The sequence below is a fragment of the Eurosta solidaginis genome, chromosome 2 (assembly GCF_040869045.1).
Source record: "Eurosta solidaginis isolate ZX-2024a chromosome 2, ASM4086904v1, whole genome shotgun sequence".
Classification (NCBI taxonomy): domain Eukaryota; kingdom Metazoa; phylum Arthropoda; class Insecta; order Diptera; family Tephritidae; genus Eurosta; species Eurosta solidaginis.
Window position 1 is genome coordinate 59,777,630 of NC_090320.1, and position 22,788 is coordinate 59,800,417.

Sequence of the window (22,788 nt, forward strand, 5' to 3'; positions counted from 1 at the left end):
ATTGTTATGCTCTCGTTTGCATAGTCTATGATGCAATTGTATTTTTTCAAAAAGTCTTTGCCTAAAATACCATCTGACGGTATGTTGAATTTGTCATCTACTACATTTAAAGTATGTGGAATTGAAAAATTTGAATAAAAAAGTTCTGTTTTAATGGTACCCAATGTTGAAACTGTATCTGTCGTAACACCCGTTATATTTATAATATTGTTGTTATTTATAGAAACATTTTGTTTTAAACTTTAAAGTTTTATAATTGATATATCAGCCTGTGTATCTACTAAGAAAGTGCATGTTTTAAAAGAGTCATTGCAATTCAGTTCGATAAAATCTGAGTAGTTCAGGTTTAAACAATAAATTGATTTATTTTGAAAAACGTTATTTAATTCAGATTCTGGTCCCCCAGTGTTCGCTCCTGAGGGCCGTTGGCGTTTAAAGTGCGCACACTAGCGTTATTTGTAGTATTTGAACGTCGATTGTTGTTGTTACTGTTGTTATTGCTGTTGTTTCTGTTTACGGGCCTGCTATTGTTATTTCGAAAATTACCATTATTTCGCGAGCCATAATTATTGTTGTTATTATGCCTATAATTGCTATTGTTGTTTCTGTTAAAATTGTTGTTGTACCTCGAAAAGTTGTTCCTATTATATTGATTTGACCTGAAGTTACCTCGAAAACTATTATTTTGCCTGTTATAACGTGATCTAAACGCTAGTACCTGCCTTTCACTTGTTTGGTTATTTTGTTCTACGATCATTTTCGCAACTACATCCTTAGAATCAGTAAACGTAGTTGACGCTAAAATTGATTTTACTAGGTCTGAGCGAGTGTTAAGCCGACAAACGTTGACGGTTTGTTCGACTGCCATTTCGTGCGCTTTTTCCTGAGTCATTCCTTCTATAACTAATGATCGTTCTAAAGCATCGGAAAGTTCCTCAACACGTTTGGCGAATTCGGTATGATTATTATTAAAAACTTTTAACGATGCAATTTTTCCTGCAACAACTTTTGAGTTGTCAGGTTTTATTCTACCTTTTAATGCATCTTTTATTTGTTGAATTGTTGTTACTTCATTTGGAATTGCCTCACGCGCTTTCCCTTCTAACTTGGATTTTATAAACGAAATGAAAGTATTTGTCAAATTTTCTTCCATCAAATCTTCTATCAAAACTATTTTATCTATAAAGGATGCAAGTGAAAGCGGATCGCCGCTGTAGTTTTCTCTAATTATGGATGCACACATAGTAATAAAAGTTTTCTTTTGCTCTGAAGTCGCCATTGTTGGTTGTTCTTCGCTAATTGTGTCTAAATTATTATTGTGGAGTGTATTGGAAAATCCAGGGAAATCCTCAAGAAAAGATACGTGACTTTTTTTAATAATACTAGCTTTGTATGCTGAAGTTGTCGATGCGTCAGATAATTCTTCCTCAGTGTCAAAATCAGAACTCGATTCGCTTTCTTGTATTAATTCAGAAAGATCTTTGGGTATTTTTATATTGCAGTTAATTCTAGAAAAACATTTAGTGAGTTGTTCTCTGCACTTTGACAAACTTTCGATTATTGAACTAGGCTTATCTCGATTTTCAAAATATGAATTTACTTGTATTATTATTTGGTTATAGCTTTTAATTAAAGCATCTTCGTATTCTATTGATTTTTTCGCTGAGATAGATCGGTTATTTAAAACTCGTTTAGTAACTTTAGTGAAATTAGAGCGTAAATTTTTGAAATTGGAATCAAAATCTGACATTTGACAACTGACATCTGAAAACTTTATTACATTTATTGAAAATGTTTACCTCCGTGGCAGAAAAAAAATGTTTCATGAAAAAAAAATTCGGAAAAATGTTAAGATTAACGCTGTAGGCACTGTTTATACAAAAATGAATTTAAAACTATTCATTCACTGTGTAATTGTGGTATGCAATTTAAAAAGAAAAAAAAAAAAATTTTTTTGTGAAATCAGAGAATATTCGAAATATTCAAAATCGATGAGTTAATTGGTAAATGGTAAAGATTCGCATATTCAAAGGCACTGTATTTAAGACTTATTTTGTAAATGCAAGTGAATGTTGAAATATTTTAACCGCACTGTATTCGTTTAATAATGCCAAGAGGAAAGAAACTGTTGGAGTATTTGAAAGACACTGTATATAATACACAGTTTGAAAAGAGTCGCAAATGTAAGATATGTTGAAATATTTGGAATACACTGTATTCGTGTGATGCTTCGAAGGAATTGTTAACTATTTGAATGGCACTGTATTTGTTGCAAAAAAATGTGTAAATGTTTATGATATTCACTATGTTCAATTTCCGAAGAAATAATTGGAAAAAGGGAAATTAAGCTTCCACCGATAAAATAAATTTTCACCATTACCATTATGTGACTGTAACCTGTCTATATTGATATTTGAAGTCAATGAGAGATTTCAAAATTGATTAGCTTCGAATAATTATCGCAAACTTTTGGCGAAAAGGTTTGATATTTTTGGTATTATACATATAGAATTGATGTATAATTTGCGTTTCAAAAGGGTTTTAAAAAAATGTGTAAATTTGAAAAAATATTTTTCCGATTGTATTTATTACGAAGCAGTGTTCGCATTTAAAATAAAAAAAATTCAAGTTCCATGTTAATGTTTGGAAAAGAAAGAATATAGTAATATATGCGTGATAATTTGCATGTGGTGGCCGTATATTTAAAATTATTTTTAATGTACATTCAAAAAGTTTTCGATATTTAAATGTTTATATTAAATATTTGGTTAAATTGTGAGAAGAAAAATGTGTTGCTACATGCGCAGTATACAAATGTTTAGAAACAAAGTGTCAATTTTTGTTGCTACATGCATAGTATACAAATGTTTAGAGAAAAGTACATATGTAAAAAGGCAAAAGTGTCAAGTTGATTTGCTACATGCATAGTATACAGGTATTGAAAAAGATTACATACAGAAGCAAAGTGTCTACTTATACACAGAAATTAAATATTAGATATGTACGTATGTTCTAATCTACTCTACTGTACCGCTTTTTGTCTTTTCTGCTTGCTGGTGTATGTGTTGTTGGTATTTTTCCGCTTCTTGCCGATGTAGATGTTGCCGTCCAAGTGATGCCGTCGCCGACTGGTTTTTTCTTCTTACTTTTGTTATGTATAGCATGATTTTACTGCTACTAACGGTACTGCGTATTAAAACGTAGCGGGTGGTTGTGCTTATGTGTGAACGTTATGGTATGGTACAGCAGCTTCCAAAAACTTTTTACATATATGTATGTATGTACCACCACAATTCCACACGTAACTTTGGTTCAAGTTCAAATTAATTTTTAAATGTATGTATGTACGAAGTTCTAAAAAGTATATTTTGCCATTTAGGATGTACCTTTTTCTTGTAGTTTATGAAATTTTATAAAAAATTTTTTTTTTGTAGTATTTGAAATTTTATGATTTTTTTTGTAGTTTTTGATATTTTAAATTTTTTTGTAATTTTTGAAATTTTTAAATTTTTTTTTTGGAGTTTTTGAAATTTTTAAATTTTTTCTGTAGTTTTTGAAATTTTTAAATTTTTTTTGTAGTTTTTGAAATTTTTAGATTTTTTTGTAGTTTTTGAAATTTACATATTTTTTCGTTTGTAGTTTTTTGAAATTTTGTAATTTTTTTGAAATTTTTAATGTTTTTTTTTTTTGAAATTTTGTAATTTTTGTAGTTAGATTTTGTAGTTTTAAATTATAGATTACTTCATGTAATTTTTTGAATTTGTTGCAATCAGCTTTGTGTAATTTATATCATTTTATGTAAAATTTTTTTTTTGTATGTATGTATTTCTTTTTACTACAACCACCACCGCATCACAACCACCACGCACTCAGTTTTTAGCAAATTTGTAAATGTCTTTTAATTTTGTGCTGCAGGGAATTATTCCAGGTCCCCGGAGCCACCATTTTTCTGCAGGTCCTGTCACGGTCGCCATGTGGCGAGACCGATTCCGGCGTGGCCAAAATGGTCTCCATGTGTCTCAGACAGTATAGAATCGTGCAGATTGATATGCAGGTATGCACTCGTTTGCATGCACGCACTGTATTTCACGACTGTTGAAATGTTTGATCACCGCAATTAAAATAAAACACTCGAACTTTTACAATAATGTTGGTTTTATTTGTGTCACACAAATTTATAGGTGAGCCGCTATATTTCTTATATTTTATGCGTACACGATATTACTTAGCGAAAATTTAGATGACTGCCCGAGTTGAATGCGCGTAAAAATCTGGCGTCATTCACTTTGACATTATGTGAGGTAACCCTCACTGTGAATGTTCCATACGTATTGCTTGACCTTATGGTCACGCAACACTTACCGTAGGGTTACCTTACACATTTTATACAACGTATGCAAATGTAGAGTACCGGCTGAGATATGGGTTCGAATATTTGTATGCACTTAATCGACTTAGACAAATTTATTAGGAAACTACTAAAAACCTCGGACCCTGGTTTTGCGAACTTTTTATTTTATTTCACTTTTTTTCCAAATTTGCTTTAAGATTGCCCGGCACATAAAGATTAAGTATTGAATTATCACAGAATTATATTTTACTTTGAAATAATATTTGATATATAAACAGTGGGAGTGATTGCATACCTATTATAACCATTACCAGCAGTCTTCGTCACGGTCAGAAGGAGTAGTATGTTGAATTTCATCACAATATACTTCTTTGAATGAAAGTAATAGCAAAAAAGGATGAGGATTATTACTCCTCGGACGGATAGGCTGGCGAATGGACTGATAAACGGATAGGTAATACGATTTTTTTTTCGGTTGACTTTAATCGGCTATAGAAAAAATTCCTAGACGCTACCAGCGATCAACTTGATAGAGACTATCGAAAATTTCAGTAACACAATAATTTATTCGTCACTGATATACAATTTTTCCAAATAAAAAAATTATCTTTATTCGTTATTCTAATAAATTTTGCCCAACTCTGGGTTGTAACATATTTATACATTATTTTGTTGGACTTGTATTAACTAATAATTGCACAAAGAAATAATTGTGATATATAATAATAAAAAATAAAATGAAACTAAACATAATAAAAGTAATAAAAAAAATAAAATAACGTAAAATAATAATAAAATTTAACTAAAACAAATGAAAAGAAATTAAATTAAATTTAAATAAAATAAACTAAATTGAACTTAATTAAATTAAATTAAAATTAATTAAATTAATGTAAGTTAAACTAAACAAATTAAATTTATTTTAATTAAATCGATTTTTAATCGACGAGTTATTCGTTTGTTATCGAAAACATATCAGTATGTTTCGGAAGCTTCTAGATTTGTTATCGGAGTGTTAGCAATTTGTTGTCAGCGTGTTATCGAATTTATTGATATTGCTATAGAAATGTGTAGATTTCGGAGATTGGAAGGTTCTCGATTTCCTATCGGTTATCGGCATGTTATCGATTTGTTAGCGTCTACTCATCGGTTTGTTATGAAGCACATATCTTCAAAACTGCAATATAAAGTCGATGACGCATATATAACTTTTCGATAGCAAGCCGTTAAGATAAAAAATCGATAGCAAGCTGAGAATAAATCTAAATAATAATTCGCTATCGATAATAAACCGACAATAAAACAATAGCTTGACGGTATCGGTTGTTCTCGATAAGAAGTTGACGAAGCTTTTATCCAAAAGCCCGAAAGTATTTGTTTCTGGTAAAGTCACCTCTGTTGTGCTTTTACTTCACCCCCTGGGTGAGCTCCAGCTAATTTAAAAGCATTATCTTCCTGGACGTACACTTGTATGTTTACACATCGAACTTCGAGGGCTTGGTACTCACGCCTTTTTTTCTTAAAATCTACTCATGAACGAGCATATCGTCAACGCCGCGATTAAAGTTGCTAACTCCACTTGGCGCGTCTTACCAGCGGAGTGGGGCTTCCTCACTTTTCTTTGATACTCGCCGTCGACAACGCGTAGAGGTCTTTCGAAGAACTTTTCCCTCAAACAATCCCAGAGCCGCCTCATCAGATGTTGTCAGTTTCCATGATTCCGCAGCAGATATAAGGACGGGTACGATAAGTGATTTGTAGAGCATTACTTTCGTTTGCCGAGAGAAGACTTTACTGTTCAATTGCCTACCTAGTCCGAATAAGCATTTATTGGAAAGAGTATTCATCGCTTTGTGGAGGATCCATTTTAGATCAAGGGGAAACTAGCGCTCTAATGCGCTCCCGCCCACACACACACACTTACTTTCACCTTTCTTTTTTTTCCAAATAAAATAGATTTGTTTCAGTTAATAAAAATATATATAAGTTTCTTTAATTTAAACTTTGTTCTTTTCCACTTTAAGTTCGTTACAACTTTTATTCTGACGTTAATCCGTATTTAAAAAAAACTTCTTTTTGTTCACTCCCTTTTTTATAAACTTTATGTACAGTATATATATATATATTTTTATTTTACAACTGTCCACTACTTTTGATTTCCTTTTTGTGCGTTTTAGAATTTCGCGTGATAGTCAGGTGCCGGTTCACTTCAAACTGAAAACTGCCGCTAACGCCAACCTGTAGCTCGGCAGTTTTTCTCTTCGTTGCTTAGCAACGAAATTAATGATGGCATCCAAAATAAAATCATGGCGTCGAACAACGGCAGTTTCAACCAATCAGAAACTCTCCAAATTGCTCGACTCTAACAATTTTAGTGATGCCAAGTGCATCTGATGTATGGTTGCATCTTGCACATTTCTAAAGAGGGTTGCCATCTACAATTTATTTTAATGCATTTTACTTTGGCACTACATCTTCCCCCTTTAGAAAAGAAGAATTTGGTAAGATTAGTAATTAATCTTGCCACATTCTTCTTTAGGCTTTAATATGTTGTTGTAATGTTATGAACGAAGGAGTTTGCTAGCATTAGGGTGCTCTAACCCGGGACTCATTCGTTCATCGCAGTGCAACTTCTAAAAAGATGATTAAAAATGAAAGTAATATTTTGAATAAAGTGAAATATATAAAAGTTAGTTTAAAATATTGAATTTGATGTTTTGAAGTAAACCGGTTTTTTTTTCTTATTGTAAAATCTACCTAATTAAATGTATATTTGTTTGTTACATTTTTTTTTTTTTTTTTTTTTTTTTTTTTTTTGCCTTCATTGGCGGTTTTAAAATATATTTATATGATTAATAATAGATTATTAGATTAATTAATTTTTTGTACTCGATTTTTGTGTACAATTTTTTCGTTTTCTTTACTTATTTCACAAATAGTTACATTTGGCCCATCAATATTCTTTACTATGTAGGGACCTTGATATATATTTTTATGTTTATTCCTAGGTTCTGTTTGTACTAAAACTCTATCATTAATTTTAATATCTAAAGGCTTAGCCGTTTTATCGTATAAATCTTTATTTCTAATCTTATGCTTATTAATCAAATTTTTTGCCATTTTATGCGATTTTTGCATTCTAAACTTAAGCTCTTTTGCGTAATTTTCTACGTTATAGATCGGATCAATTTGCTCTTTTTGCAATTCATGTGGCATTATAGTTTTTCTGCCAAATATTAATTCAAACGGAGTGAATTTATTATCAAAAACCGAACTACTTGTAGTATTGTGTAAAAATGTAAAGTATTTTAAATATGTATCCCAATCTGAATACGTTTCATTCAGATACGCACGTAAGTATTCGTTAAAGACTCTATGATTTCTTTCAACAGTACCAACAGTTTCGTGGTGGTAAGCTGTTGAGAAATCATGATCAATCTTTAAAAGTTTCGTCAATTCAGAGAATAATTCGTTTTTATATTCCGTTCCTAAATCGGATCTAATAGCTTTCATTGTACCATATGTTAATATAAAGGTTTCAAAAATAGCGCAAGCAATAGTTTTTGCTGATTTATCTGGTACAGCTACTGTTACCAGGTATTTAGAAAAGTCACAAATCATAGTAACAGCGAACTTGTTACCATATTTGGATTCCGGAAGTGGACCTATTGTATCGACAATTATTATGTCAAAGGGTTTGCAGGGGGTTGGAGTCAAAACAAGATTTTCCTTTGTTTTTGGTTTTACTTTATTTAAAAGGCATTTATTGCAATTTTTGACAAATTTCGCAATGTCTCTTGTCATATTTTTCCAATAGTATTTTGTTCTTAATTTGGAATATAATCGTTTTGTACCGCAATGACCGCCTAACAAAGGGTCCTCATGATAAATTGTCATAAGTTTTTGTTTTTGCTCTGTTTCTGTTACAGTTTCTACAGAGTCTGTTAATATTATTTGCAATGATTTTAAAATTTTATTACCGCTGATTTTAAAATTTGTAATCGAAAATTCTTTGAAAAATATATCATTCTTTGGCCATTCTAACTGCTTAATATTGTGACTGCCGGCTGCTTTTTCAAGCCTCGAAAATAACTCATCTAAATTTGTTTTTTCGTTAGCATTCACAAAATTAAGTAAATTTAGTTTTTTATGTTTTAAATGCGCATAAATTTGTATATTAGAGATCTCATTATTTTTATTAAATTGTATAGTCGATTTTATTCGCGGTATCTTTTTTGAAAAATTGTATGAAAATTTGTCATAAACTTGTACTTTAGGCGTTTCGCAAAAAGTATCAGTAAAATTATCGTCTTTATTTTGTAATTCCTTTTGTTTGGTTTGTGATCGCGTTTGGACTGCTAAAACATGCTTTGTAGATTCTTTTATTTCGTCTATACTAATGCGTGAAAGAGCATCAGCCACAACGTTAGATTTTCCTTTTATATATTCAATCGTAAATTTATATTCTGATAGTTCTAATCGAATTCTAGAAAGTTTAGACGAAGGGTCTTTCATGTTAAAAAGATAAACTAGTGGTCTATGATCAGATTTTACTGTGAAATTTGTACCGTAAACATATGGACGAAAATGCTTTATAGCGAAATGTATTGCTAGGAGTTCTAATTCGATAATTGCTTTTTTCTGTTCTGCTTTATTAAAAGATTTTGACGCGAAACAAATTGGTAAATCGTTATCACCGTGCTTTTGGCTTAATATAGCGCCACACCCACTCTTAGAAGCATCTACTGTAATTATAAATTCTTTTGTGAAGTCAGGGTATTGTAGTAGTTGAGGAGACATTAGTGCTTGTTTTAGTTTTTCGAAAGCGTTTTCGCACGCTTCGTCCCAAACAAATTCAACTTTTTTTCTATTTAAACGATTTAAAGGCGCTGCCAGTGACGCAAAATTCGGTATAAATCGCCTGTAATAATTTGCAAATGCGACAAATCGCCTAACCGCATCTTTGTCTTTTGGCTTAGTATACCTTTTAATAGCGTCTATTTTTGAATCGTCTGGCAGCAAACCTTTTGACGTACATTTATGGCCTAGAAAAGTTACTTCAGAACGAAGGAAATTGCATTTGATTGGGTTCAGCTTTAAATTAAACTTTCTACAGGTTTCGAAAACTTTTTCCAAATTTTTAAGGTGGTGTGTCTCACTACAACCAATGACGATAACGTCGTCAATATACATAAAAGCCTGATTTGGCGAAATGCCTGAAAATGCTATTGACATCATACGAGAAAATGAGTTTGGTGCAATGTTTAACCCGAAAGGTAAAACTTTCCACCGAAAAGCTCCTCGATCTGTACTGAAAGAAGTTACATCTCTAGATTTAGGGTGAAGGGGTATTTGGTGAAAACCAGAAAAAAGGTCTAAAGTTGAAAAGTATTTGGCTCTGCCAAGATTATCGAGTATGTCATCAACGCGTGCTAGTGGAAATTTGTCGGCTATGAGCTTTTTATTGACTGCTCTGAAATCTACGCACATACGATACGACTTTTTGCCTGTTGGATCTTTTTTCGGTACCAGAATTAAAGGACTGTTATAATTTGAAAAACTAGGTTCGATTAAATCATTCTGTAGTAGGTTTTCGACTTGTTTATTGATTTCTTCGCGTTGTGTGTATGGCAAACGGTAATTTTTAATATAGACAGGGGTTTTGTCAGTTAATCTAAGTTTTTGTTCGTAGAAATTATTAAGCGTCATTAAGTCGGTTTTTAATGCAAAAATATCAGAATATTTCAAACATAAATCAAGTAATTTCTTTTTAGCGTAAGAAGGCATTTGTTTTGCCAAAATTGATTTAAGCTCTTCTATACGTTTTGAGTCGATAGGTGTATCATTTATGCGATAGACATTGAAGTTTTTAATGTCTTCAGTTTGAATATTGAAATCTTTTACGTACTTGACCTCGTCGGTTGTGTTGATAACTTTTATTATTGGATTTTTTGTATCAACGATACATTTTGCTGTGAAAACACCGTTACAAAGTTCCTGAGAATCAACAAAAACTGGACTTGTCGAATTTTTCAAACTAAAAACACGAAAAACTTCGCATCTTGGTGGGATTACAAGAGTATTTGTTGGAGTGCTATGCAAAATTGAAATATTTACCTTTTCTGTCCCTTGTCCGAATGTAATTGTGTCATTAGCATAATTGATTATGCATTTGTTCGCTTTTAGAAAGTCTTTCCCTATTATACCGTCCGAAGGAATATTAAAGTTGTCATTGACAACATGAAGAGTCAGAGGAAAAAATTTATTTGATGCGATTATACTTGTATTAACTGTTCCTATTGTCGTTACCGTGTCTGTTGTTACGCCTGTAATATTTATTACGTTACTATCGTCTACTTCTACATCGTTTGCCAAACTGGAAATTTTTATTAGTGAAATGTCTGCCTGTGAATCTACTAGAAAGGAACATATTTTATGAGAATCGCTACAAGCGACTTCGACGAAATCGGAAAAATTTAAATTTAGACAATATATTGATTGAGAAGTATTTAGTCGAATTGCTCCTGCTCCCTCAGTGTTCGCGCCTGAGGGGCTTCGGCATTTAAAGAACGAACATTGGCTGAATTTCTAGAATTTGAACCCTGATTATTGGAATTTCTGTTATTTCCAGACCGATTATTATTGTTATTGTTGGAATTGCTATTGCCTCTATTATAATTGCGATTATAGCCTCTGTTATAATTGTGATTATTGCCTCTGTTATAGTTGTTATTTCGGAAATTTGTATTAGTGTGTTGCCTATTTGCATTACCGTTAAATCGAAAATTACTATTGTTGTTATATCTGAAATTGCTGTTACCTCTAGAATTTCCACGGAAATTACTATATCTTATCGGATGTGACCGAAACGCTAACACTTGCCGTTCTTTAACTTCCTGTTCTCGCTCTATAATCATTTTCGCTACTACGTCCTTTGAATCTTTGAAGGTTGTTGACGCAAGGATCGATTTCACCATGTCTGACCTACTATTCAATCTACAAACGCTAATGGTTTGTTCAACTGCCATCTCATGGGCTTTTGCCTTCGTCATACCTTCAATCATTAGACAGCGCTCTAACGAGTCAGAAAGCTCTTCTACCTGCTTTGAAAATTCTGAAAAATTGTTATTGGTTACTCTTAAGGCTGCAATTTTTCCCGCGACAACTTTCGAGTTGTCTGGCCTAATTTCACTACATAGCGCTTCTTTAATTTGGCTGACTGATTCTATATGCGTTGGTAGTGCTTCGCGAGCTTTGCCTTCGAGCTTGGATTTTAAAAATGCAATTAAAGTAGGAGTTAAGTTTTCGTTAGAGAATACTTCCATTAATTCAACTTTATTTATAAATGAGCCAAGTGCTAACGGGTCTCCACTGTAGTTGTCTCGCATAATCGAGGCGCAAGTACTAATGAACGATTTTTTCTCCTCGATTGTGGCCATGGTTGTAACGTTAAGAATCGGAGTTATAATAGAAAAACTTGAATTTGGAGTAACAGGTTGATTAGCAAAACCTAAAAAGTCTGCACTCAGAGATAATTTATAATTATGTTCACTTGTTAAAGTATTAGTTGACGATGAACTCGAAGATGAATCAGAATCTGAGTTATTGGAATCTATATCTTGCTCTAAGTTTGTGGCATCTAAATTTTGCTCTGAATTTTCGGGACTTGAATCTGGATTGGAATTTTTAGAAATAACCTTTCCGCTTCTTAGGTCCATACGTGTTGAAACGAATGGACGAAATATTAAAAAATTTTGTTGCAAGATATGTGGTATTTGTTTATGAAGATTGAATAGAAATTTAAAGGAAATTAAATTGGAACGAGTTGAGTTGAGCTCAAAAGAAAATTATGAAAGTATTCTTAAAGGAAATTTATGAAAATATTTTAAAAGAAATTTGTGAAAGTATGTAGTTTTGAAAGCTTTTAGATTTTAGTTATAATTATATAATTGGTTAGCGAATACTTATAGCAAAAAACTTTAGTTAGTGAATTTTATTGAAATATTAAAGTTAGTGATTAGTTAATGAAAAGAAAGATTAAAGAAATACTTTACGCTTTTGTTGTCCGCAAATCCAAATCCAATGATTGAAATTAGCTGAAAATTTTTCATGTAAAACGGGAATGGGAATTGGGATTCACATGCAATTTAAAAGATGTTGATTGTTTACGAATATATTTATTGAAATGTACGAATTTTTAATTGTACCGAATGTGAAAAAAAAATTTTTTTGAATCAGAAATGTATGGCAAAGTTATAAATTTGTTTGAATTTAAATGCAAAGATTATAGAATGGCAAATATTTGTGTACAGGCTTAAACGGACGCACCGCTTTTATCAAAATTGTCTTGTTTTTATTTTTATAGATACGGGCGCACCGCATCTTTCCAAAATTGTATTATAAATGTCCTCGGACGCACCGGGGTTTGAAAAAAAATTTATGTCATATTTTTACGCGGACGCACCGCTTACGAAAAGAAAAATTTTTTTTGTATTTTTGTGTTGATGGAGCCCACTGTAGGGCAGAGTGGGATTAAACTAATGAAAACTTTTATGAAAATTTATTGAACCACCATTGTTTGAATAACGAAAAGGTCGAATGGATTAAAAAAAATTTTTTCTTCAGTTTTTGTCCGACCCTGTTCTACAGTGCCTACCTATGGTTTTACACATGGTTTTACACATATATGTATGTATGAGTATGTGAGTTTTAATAAAATATTTTGTAGACAATTTAATTTTGACTATAAAACAAAATTTTTTATAATAATTTTGAAAATGGATGAAATATGTTTTAACTTCGATATAAAAATTGAAAAATGTAATTTTTAAATGTATTTATTAAATATGAAAATATGTATCAAAAATTTTATTTCGCCATACCAATGCTGCTTGTTTGATTTACCGCTGTATGTTCTGCTGCTGCGCTTCCTTTTCTGCTGCTACTGCTTGGTGTTCTGCTGCTGATGGCGTCGCTTGTTTTCCGCTATTTAATGGTGTACGGTGGTTTGCCGTTATGACGGTGGCGTGGCTAGTTCCGTTATTGAAATGGTGTGGCTAATGCCGTTTTTGCACTAGTTTTTTGGTACAGCTTCGGTTTTGATTTTATAGTTCAAACTTTTTTCCCCCACTTTTTTCTAATTTCTTTTATTATTTCTGCTGCCGATTAGTTTGTTGTTTTATAAGCTTTGAATTTTCGTATTATTTCTGATTTTTATTAGGTCTTGATATTATGTGTATATGTATATTTTTCCAACCGCTTTTTTTCCTACCACTAGCCACGACCAACAAAAAAATCCACCACCACTGCCTTATTTGTTAATTTCGTAAGTTTTTTCTCTTTTACCATTTCAAATTGTGGGTTTTTGTTAATTTTTACATATTTTTGGTTTTTAATGATTTTAAATTTTTTGTATATTTTCCTCAGTTTTATATGTTTTTGTTTGTAATGATTTTAAGTATTATAATTTTGTGAAAAGGTTTTTGTAATTTTTGTATTTTTTTGTAGATTTTCCAAATTTTTTTAAAAAATTTTTTTTTGTATTGGTTTTTAATCTTTTGTACTTTTTTTTTGTAATTTTTGATTTTAAAGTTTTTGTGCTATTTTTGATTTTATATACATATTTGTAGAATTTTAAACTTGTATTTCATGTAAATTTTTTTTTTTTAATTTTTTTTTGTATCTTTTTTTTCAAATTTTTGTATTTTTTTTTGTAATAGTTTTTTTATGTTTTATATATTTTTTTTTGTAAGAATTTTTAAATGTTTTATATTTTTTTTTGTAAATGTCTTTTTTTTTTAAATTTTTGTAGTTTTTTTTTGAAGATTTTTGATGTTTTTTAAAATTTTTTTTGTAGGGTTTTTGTATATTTTGTAATTTTTCAAATTTTTATATTTTTTGAATTTAAATTTTAAATTTTAAGTGGGTATTTTTTTTTAATGCCCACGCCTGTTGGGAGGCTTACCTCCTTCCGGCCACTCGCCGCATTTCCAGGGCTTCGGCCCACGGTCGCCATGTGGAGGATCCATTTTAGATCAAGGGGAAACTAGCGCTCTAATGCGCTCCCGCCCACACACACACACTTACTTTCACCTTTCTTTTTTTTCCAAATAAAATAGATTTGTTTCAGTTAATAAAAATATATATAAGTTTCTTTAATTTAAACTTTGTTCTTTTCCACTTTAAGTTCGTTACAACTTTTATTCTGACGTTAATCCGTATTTAAAAAAAACTTCTTTTTGTTCACTCCCTTTTTTATAAACTTTATGTACAGTATATATATATATATTTTTATTTTACAACTGTCCACTACTTTTGATTTCCTTTTTGTGCGTTTTAGAATTTCGCGTGATAGTCAGGTGCCGGTTCACTTCAAACTGAAAACTGCCGCTAACGCCAACCTGTAGCTCGGCAGTTTTTCTCTTCGTTGCTTAGCAACGAAATTAATGATGGCATCCAAAATAAAATCATGGCGTCGAACAACGGCAGTTTCAACCAATCAGAAACTCTCCAAATTGCTCGACTCTAACAATTTTAGTGATGCCAAGTGCATCCGATGTATGGTTGCATCTTGCACATTTCTAAAGAGGGTTGCCATCTACAATTTATTTTAATGCATTTTACTTTGGCACTACAGCTTCAGTGGCGCGGTTGCTAGAGCGCAAATACGCTGACTCTTTGCTAAATGGCAGCAGTTACTTCGTTTTTTCCTCATTCAACATCAAGCCTAAATTTCCTGCTTCTTTTTCCAGTTTGAAGTAAAGAGAATTGTACGCTTTTCTTAGAATATTGTTCCAGAGCTGTTAAGTTCTGCAGCTTGCATTACTTTCTCCAGCATCAAATAAAAGCAATCGGAAGATGGCGGGTTACCCTGTCTGAAAGCTCGTTCAGTTTCCAATGGCTCAAATCCTCGATAAGTTTCGAACGGCTCGGAGAGATCCTTCCCAATTCTGACTGAACTGATGGTGTTTGTCAACGTCATTTTGCACAGTCGTATGTTTTGTCGGGAAACCAAATTCAGACAAAGCGGCATATAGGCAGCTCCTTTTCGTGCTGTCGAAGGCGGCTTTAAGAGTAACGAAGAGGTCATGTGTGTAAATTCTTTTTTCGTCGGTTTCTTCCAAGATAAACCAGTATGAAGTGCGCAGAAGAGTATGCAACATTTAGAACAATGTGGTCATAAGGAATAAACGCCTAAGTCCTGTGTAAAAGTATGGGAGTTGCTTTTTGTTTTTATCGGCCAATTGATAAAGAATTCCTGGTTCAACGTCCAGCCCAAGGCATATAACAATAATTTTTATGATAATTAATGTTTTTTTTTTAATTTTTCTATAATCGGAGTTAGGCTGTTGTTCCTTGTGACCATACCATATCGTATTAAACGTTGCTGCGCACTTGAAACTGTAGTAGATATTTTTCGCGATAGTTTCAGCGGAGATTTACCTGAAGCCGCATATATTTGAATAGCTCCACAGGCCCACGGTCTTGTTGTATTTTACTCCAATGACTTCGGTGGGGGACTTCATTGCCATATTCAGCGACTAAGGGTTGGGGACATTATTGCCATATTCAGCGATGGCGGAATCGGATTCATTCTCCCTGGGCGGTACATCGCTGTCTCCGTTTTCTCCATTTAAATAAAAATAAATGAAAGGCGCGATAACCTCCGGAGAGATTTAAAGCCGAGCTTCTCTTCCAATTTGCGCCGTGCTCCTTTTTAATTTTTCCTACAAATTGGCGGGGCGGGACCTACTTGTTTTATGCGGACTCCGAACGGCATCTGCGAGGCAGATGAGTTTTCACTGAGAGCTTTTGATTTCAGAAATACACTCGGAGTGCTTGCCAAACACTGCCGATGGGCGACCCCGTTTAGAACAATTTTCTTCTAATTGAAAAACCTTGTTTCTAAAATTTTGATGTTGCTTTGCACGGGGCGTGAACCCAGGATTTTCGGTGTGGTAGGCGGAGCACGCTACCATCACACCACGGCGGCCGCCATTTAGGAGGGCAGAACATAGGTTACAAGGACAGCCGTTTTTGTTATTACAGAAGCTTATCCCGGACTTAAAAAAACATTTTTTATAAAATATATAAAATACTAATCCCAGATGTTTAGAATATTTCCGCTTCATGACTGTCGCCAGAGGCGACGAAAATCGTTGCAGCCCCCAGGGGTTTAAGTAAATCGTTCGGTAGTATTCGAAGACGGAGCGAGCCGAATTTTATTTGGCAAAGAACTATATCCCTACTAAGCCTTCGGGCAGCGTTATTGCGGTTAAAACAACAGCAAGAACTGAAACTACTAAATTTAAAATTCTTAAAAAAATAAGTTCTGTTTATATACATATTATGTAAGTGGAACAGCTTTCCATTCTTGTAGATCGGGCCTCTATTTTCGTGCCATTTTTCAAATTTTAAAATAAAGTTGAATACAGTATACGAAAATAACAAAATCGACAAATACTATATATGTATGATGTACATTCAGATGTATGTACATAAATAACAGCTACCTCCACCCACAATTGCGGTGAGAAAAAATTAAATAAATATTAAATAGATACTAAATAAGAGACGATATACATATTTACAAATATACCTACACATATACATATTTTTATATACAGTTTAATATTTTCTGCCAGCGGTGTGCTTTGATGAATCACAAAGAATTACTTTGTAAATATAGCAAAATTATTCCCAGCAATGATTCCGCAAATAAATAACAAACAGAAAAGAAAAATTAAAGAGCCATCCAAACAAACAACAGCAGACAGACTGGTGACAGTGTATGTATATACATATGTAATATAAACATGTAAATATAAGCATACCCGCTAGGAATACCAATCCTCTTATTCTTTACATATTTAAGTACAAACAAATTCCGGACTTACAAACCAACAATCCCACAACTTCGGGGATATGTACAAATCATATGAACTCATCTAAGACCAAATCAGACAAGCAAAGGTGTCTAAGTTCGGGTGTAACCGAACATTATATACTCAGCGTGAGCCTCAATAGTACATTTCATTTCAGATAAATTATTTTTCTACATAACACGTGGCACCGCCCGTTTAAAAGAAAAAAGTCTCGCCATTTCCTCTTACAATAAAACTTGATAAGTGAAATATCATTGATTCAAAACTATTTTTTGCTAAGTTATAGCTTATTATTCTAGTCTATGACCCGTTTAAACATTTTAAATTTGTTTTGTATCTAAGTTGCCGTGGGCTTTAACCAATCTCGTCCATTTTTTTTTTTTTTTTGAAATATTTCCTGCTATAGGAAAAATCTGTGTACCCAATTTTATGACGATCCGTTAATTTTTCGAGTTATGGCTCCCGAAACGTAAAAAATCGCTTAGTCATAAAAGGAGCGGTGCCACGCCCATTTTTTTTTAATTTGAAGTTTTTCCTATTTATTGTTATAAATCCACTTGGAAAATGAAATACCATTGATATAAAGCTCTTTTTTGCAAAGATATAGCTCATTTTATTCGTCCACGACCCTTTAAAAAATCTTTTATATAAAAGTTGGCGTGGTCCTTAAGCGATTTCGTAAATTTTTTTTCAAAGCATTCCTTATAGTAAAGGCAACCTCTGCCGAATTTTGTTACGATAGGTTTAACGGTTTTTGATTTATGATTAATAATATTTGTAAAATTGATTTTATCACAAATGGGCGGTGCCACGCCCATTTAAAAATTTTTTTTTTTATCAAGAGTCTTAATATCAGTCCACATATCAAATTTCAACATTATAGGTGTATTATTTACTAAATAAGCAGGTTTTTTGCGTTTTCCAAAATGTTATATATACTATATAAAAAATGGGCGTGGTTATCATCCGATTTCGCTCATTTTCAATACCAATCTATTCTGGGTCCAGATAAGCTCGTGTACTAAATTTGGTGAAGATATCTCAATATTTACTCAAGTTATCGTGTTAACGGACGGACATGGCTCAATCAAATTTTTTTTCGATACTGATGATTTTGATATATGGAAGTCTATATCTATCTCGATTCCTTTATACCTGTACAACTAACCGTTATCCAATCAAAGTTCATATAATCTGTGTGCAAAGCACGGGTGTCATCACACTCCTCATCAATCTAGGGCATTGATCAGACAATTAACTAAAAGCGTTGGGCGCGTGACCTACCTCGGAGCCTCGTAATTATTTTCTAGCTTTTAGTATTATTATTACTTCATGTAAGTATTGTTTTCAATAAAACCGTTTAACTTAAATTTTTTTTTATTATTTTATTTTCTTTAACTACTACGCTTTGATGGCCGATCTAACAATAAGCTAATGTCGCTGATGACGGAAACTCGGGAGATTTCGAACAAATTAAATTATGGGGCAATAAGCTTTACTAGCCTAAGTCATTTCTTAAAGGTTTTTAGGAAGGTTTTATAGTTCAAATCGATACTTGAAAACATAGATTTGGAAGGAGCTTGAAATTTTCAAAAAGAAGTACTAACCACATAAATTTAATTTGATATTGAAAGTAAATTAAAATTTGTACTTGGAAATATAACAGTGCGAAATTTTTTGCATGCTTTACTTTGTTTCTGCTGGCTTATTTTAAAATTATATTTTTGAAGCTGAAGTTTACTTTGGCTGTTCTTACAAAACAACTTAAGCAGTTTCCTTAGACAATACTAATCTATGACCTTTTTTTAATGAATTAAAGCCAAGCAAATTTGTGTTATGGTAGTGGATCTCGACGCATTACAAATATACATGGATCATGCACATATTTGGCAGACGAGAACTAGCAACCGAAAGATCCTCACGAGAGGAGGACTAGACGGTGCGATGACTTAAGGGCTTGTACCAAGTACAAATTTTCAAGCGAATCGAATCATAAGTAATATTTTTGTTATAGATCGGTAACTGACCCTGTTGGTTGACATAAGGTTAACGAACATAAGGTCAATTGCTCTTATAACCACTTAAATACTCAAACTTGAACTAATAAGGTCCAATTATCCGATTCACGGTGGGTTCCAAATCTTCAATACAATACGTTTTACAGAACAATCTTATATACGGTATTAAGAATGCTGAATCCGTAATAATTGACGCAGTTTGCGGGATGCCCCTTTTTACAAACTGGGCAAAAGGAACATTTAGATTCCAATCGTCAGGCATGCACTCGTCCGACCATATTTTGCAAAGAAGCTGATGCATGCGCCGTATTGTAATAGCTCCACAGGCAATCCATCAATGCCTCGGTTTTGTTTTTAAATCTTACGAATTCGGCATAAGGGTGGGGAGACATTATTAATGCCATCATTAGCGATTGCGGGTTCACCATCTCTGGGTGATACATTGCTGTCTACATTTTCTTTATTGAGAAGAGCAGAAAAGCGTTCCATCCATTAATCTAAATACTTTCTGGACATCGGTTACAAGGACCGGAGATTTCGTTTTCACAGTTCGTTTTCACGTTTGTTTAACTAGAACTTAAAACCTTTCGCCCGTCGCCAATTTTTTGGTAAATTTTGAGGGCGTCATTCCTGTTGGGTAGCACCTCAAGCCCCGCGCACTCACGCCTTTCCACCACTGCTTTTTCCTCTCTTTAATGGCTTCTCGCTTTCCTATTCACACACACTTCTTATTACGCTCGCTCGTTGACATTGTAGTCATTTAAAATTTGACGTTATGACCATTAAAGTGGTCAAAAGGTCAGTTGACATTAAAGTAAAACATACACTACAGTAAAGTTGGTACTTGGGCACAAAAAAGCTCGCCTGATTAAGTAGTGCTCATTTATTCGAAATGGCCCATAGAAAAATTTTTAATTATATTGGAGTGTGTCCAAACTTAACTAGCAACCCTCGTATACCTGAACAGTATTTGACGATGATAAACTGTTTCATATTAATTCATCATAAGGAAGTCCACCCACCACCCACATACTTTTTTGTTGTTCAAGTGAATCTCCTATTTATGGCGTGCAAATGATTAAAATAATTTCAATTTGATTTATCACTGCAAACTTGTTTTTGTTTTTTGTTTGTTAGCAATGCACAATAACAAGATAAGTACAGTTCAGAGCTGGTTCATTTTAATTATGAATAGTAATCAAGTAATTCATGGGATACAGATATTTCAATGCATTTTAATTTCTGAGTGAAAAAATCGCTCTATCTCGACTGCAACTTTTTCAAAAACGCCCTACCTCAAATTTTTATTTATTAAAGCCCTATTCCAGGATTCGATTGTATCAAAATGTATTGAATTTAGCGCGTTCTTCAATCGAATGCTGTAATAGAACGTTATCCAATGAGGTACCTAAGACAGGGCTTTTTTATACTCAGTTGAGCAGAGCTCACAGAGTATATTAACTTTGATTGCATAACGGTTGGTTGTACAGGTATAAAGGAATCGAGATAAATATAGACTTCCATATATCAAAATCATCAGTATCGAAAAAAAATTCGATTGAGCCATGTCCGTCCGTCCGTCCATCTGTCCGTTAACACGATAACTTGAGTAAATTTTGAGGTATCTTGATGAAATTTGGTATGTAGATTCCTGGGCACTCATCTCAGATCGCTATTTAAAATGAACGATATCGGACAATAACCACGCCCACTTTTTCGATATCGAAAATTTCGAAAAATCGAAAAAGTGCGATAATTCATTACCAAATACTCATTAAGCGATGAAACTTGGTAGGTGAGTTGAGCTTATGACGCAGAATAGAAAACTAGTAAAATTTTGAACAATGGGCGTGGCACCGCCCACTTTTAAATGAAGGTAATTTAGAAGTTTTGCACGCTGTAATTTGGCAGTCGTTGAAGATATCATGATGAAATTTGGCAGGAACGTTACTCTTATTACTTTATGTCTGCTTAATAAAAATTAGCAAAATCGGAGAACGACCACGCCCACTTTTTAAAAAAAAATTTTTTAATTCAAATTTTAAAAGAAAGGTTAATATCTTTACAGCATATAAGTAAATTATGCCAACATTCAACTCCAGTAATGATATGGTGCAACAATATACAAAAATAAAAGAAAATTTCAAAACGGGCGTGGCTCCGCCCTTTTTCATTTAATTTGTCTAGGATGCTTTTAATGCCATAAGTCGAACAAAAACTAACCAATCCTTGTGAAATTTGGTAGAGGCTTAGCTCCTAGGATGATAACTGTTTTCTGTGAAAAAGGGCGAAATCGGTTGAAGCCATGCCCAGTTTTTATACACAGTCGACCGTCTGTTCTTCCGCTCGGCCGTTAACACGATAACTTGAGAAAAAATCGATATATCTTTACTAAACTCAGTTCACGTACTTATCTGAACTTACTTTGTATTGGTGTAAAAAATGGCCGAAATCCGACTATGACCACGCCCACTTTTTCGATATCGAAAATTACGAAAAATGAAAAAAATGCCATAATTATATACCAAATACGAAAAAAGGAATGAAACATGGTAATTGTATTGGTCTATTGACGCAAAATATAACTTTAGAAAAAAACTTGGTAAAATGGGTGTGACACCTACCATATTAAGTAGAAGAAAATGAAAAAGTTTTGCAGGGCGAAATCAAAAGCCCTTGGAATCTTGGAAGGAATAATGTACGTGGTATTACGTATATAAATAAATTAGCGGTACCCGACAGATGATGTTCTGGATCACCCTGGTCCACATTTTGGTAGATATCTCGAAAACGCCTTCACATATACAACTAAGGGCCACTCCCTTTTAAAACCCTCATTAATACCTTTAATTTGATACCCATATCCTACAAACACATTCTAGAGTCACCCCTGGTCCACGTTTATGGCGATATCTCGAAAAGGCGTCCACATATAGAACTAAGGCCCACTCCTTTTTAAAATACTCATTAACACCTTTCATTTGATACCCATATCGTACACAAAAATTCTATAGTCACCCCTGGCCCACCTTTATGGCGATATCTCGAAAGGGCATCCACCTATAGAACTAAGGCCCACTCCCTTTTAAAATACTCATTAACACCTTTCATTTGATACCCATACCGTACAAACAAATTCTAGAGTCACCCCTGGTCTACCTTTATGTCGATATCTCGAAAAGGCGTCCACCTATAGAACTAAGGCCCACGCCCTTTTAAAATACTCCTTAACACCTTTCATTTGATACCCATATCGTACACAAAAATTCTAGAGTCACCCCTGGCCCACCTTTATGGCGATATCTCGAAAGGGCATCCACCTATAGAACTAAGGCCCACTCCCTTTTAAAATACTCATTAACACCTTTCATTTGATACCCATATCGTACAAACAAATTCTAGAGTCACCCCTGGTCCACCTTTATGGCGATATCTCGAAAAAGCGTCCACCTATAGAACTAAGGCCCACGCCCTTTTAAAATACTCATTAACACCTTTCATTTGATACCCATATCGTACAAACGCATTCTAGAGT

General features: G+C 33.2%; 1 protein-coding gene across 10 annotated transcripts in view; it reads right to left on the bottom strand.

Annotated features, from left to right (window-relative positions):
• The window catches only part of LOC137239827 (serine-rich adhesin for platelets), a 133,448-nt gene that overhangs the window by 66,036 nt on the left and 44,624 nt on the right, over window positions 1–22,788 (bottom strand). Inside the window, exon 2 of one of the 10 annotated variants that reach the window (XM_067765534.1) lies at window positions 13,234–14,987. The exons of 8 other annotated variants lie outside the window; for them this stretch is intronic. The gene's annotated coding sequence lies outside the window, so the exon portion shown is untranslated. Of the gene's footprint in view, window positions 1–13,233; window positions 18,988–22,788 lie in introns of those variants that run through there. One more of the 10 variants, XM_067765535.1, reaches the window with a different exon arrangement.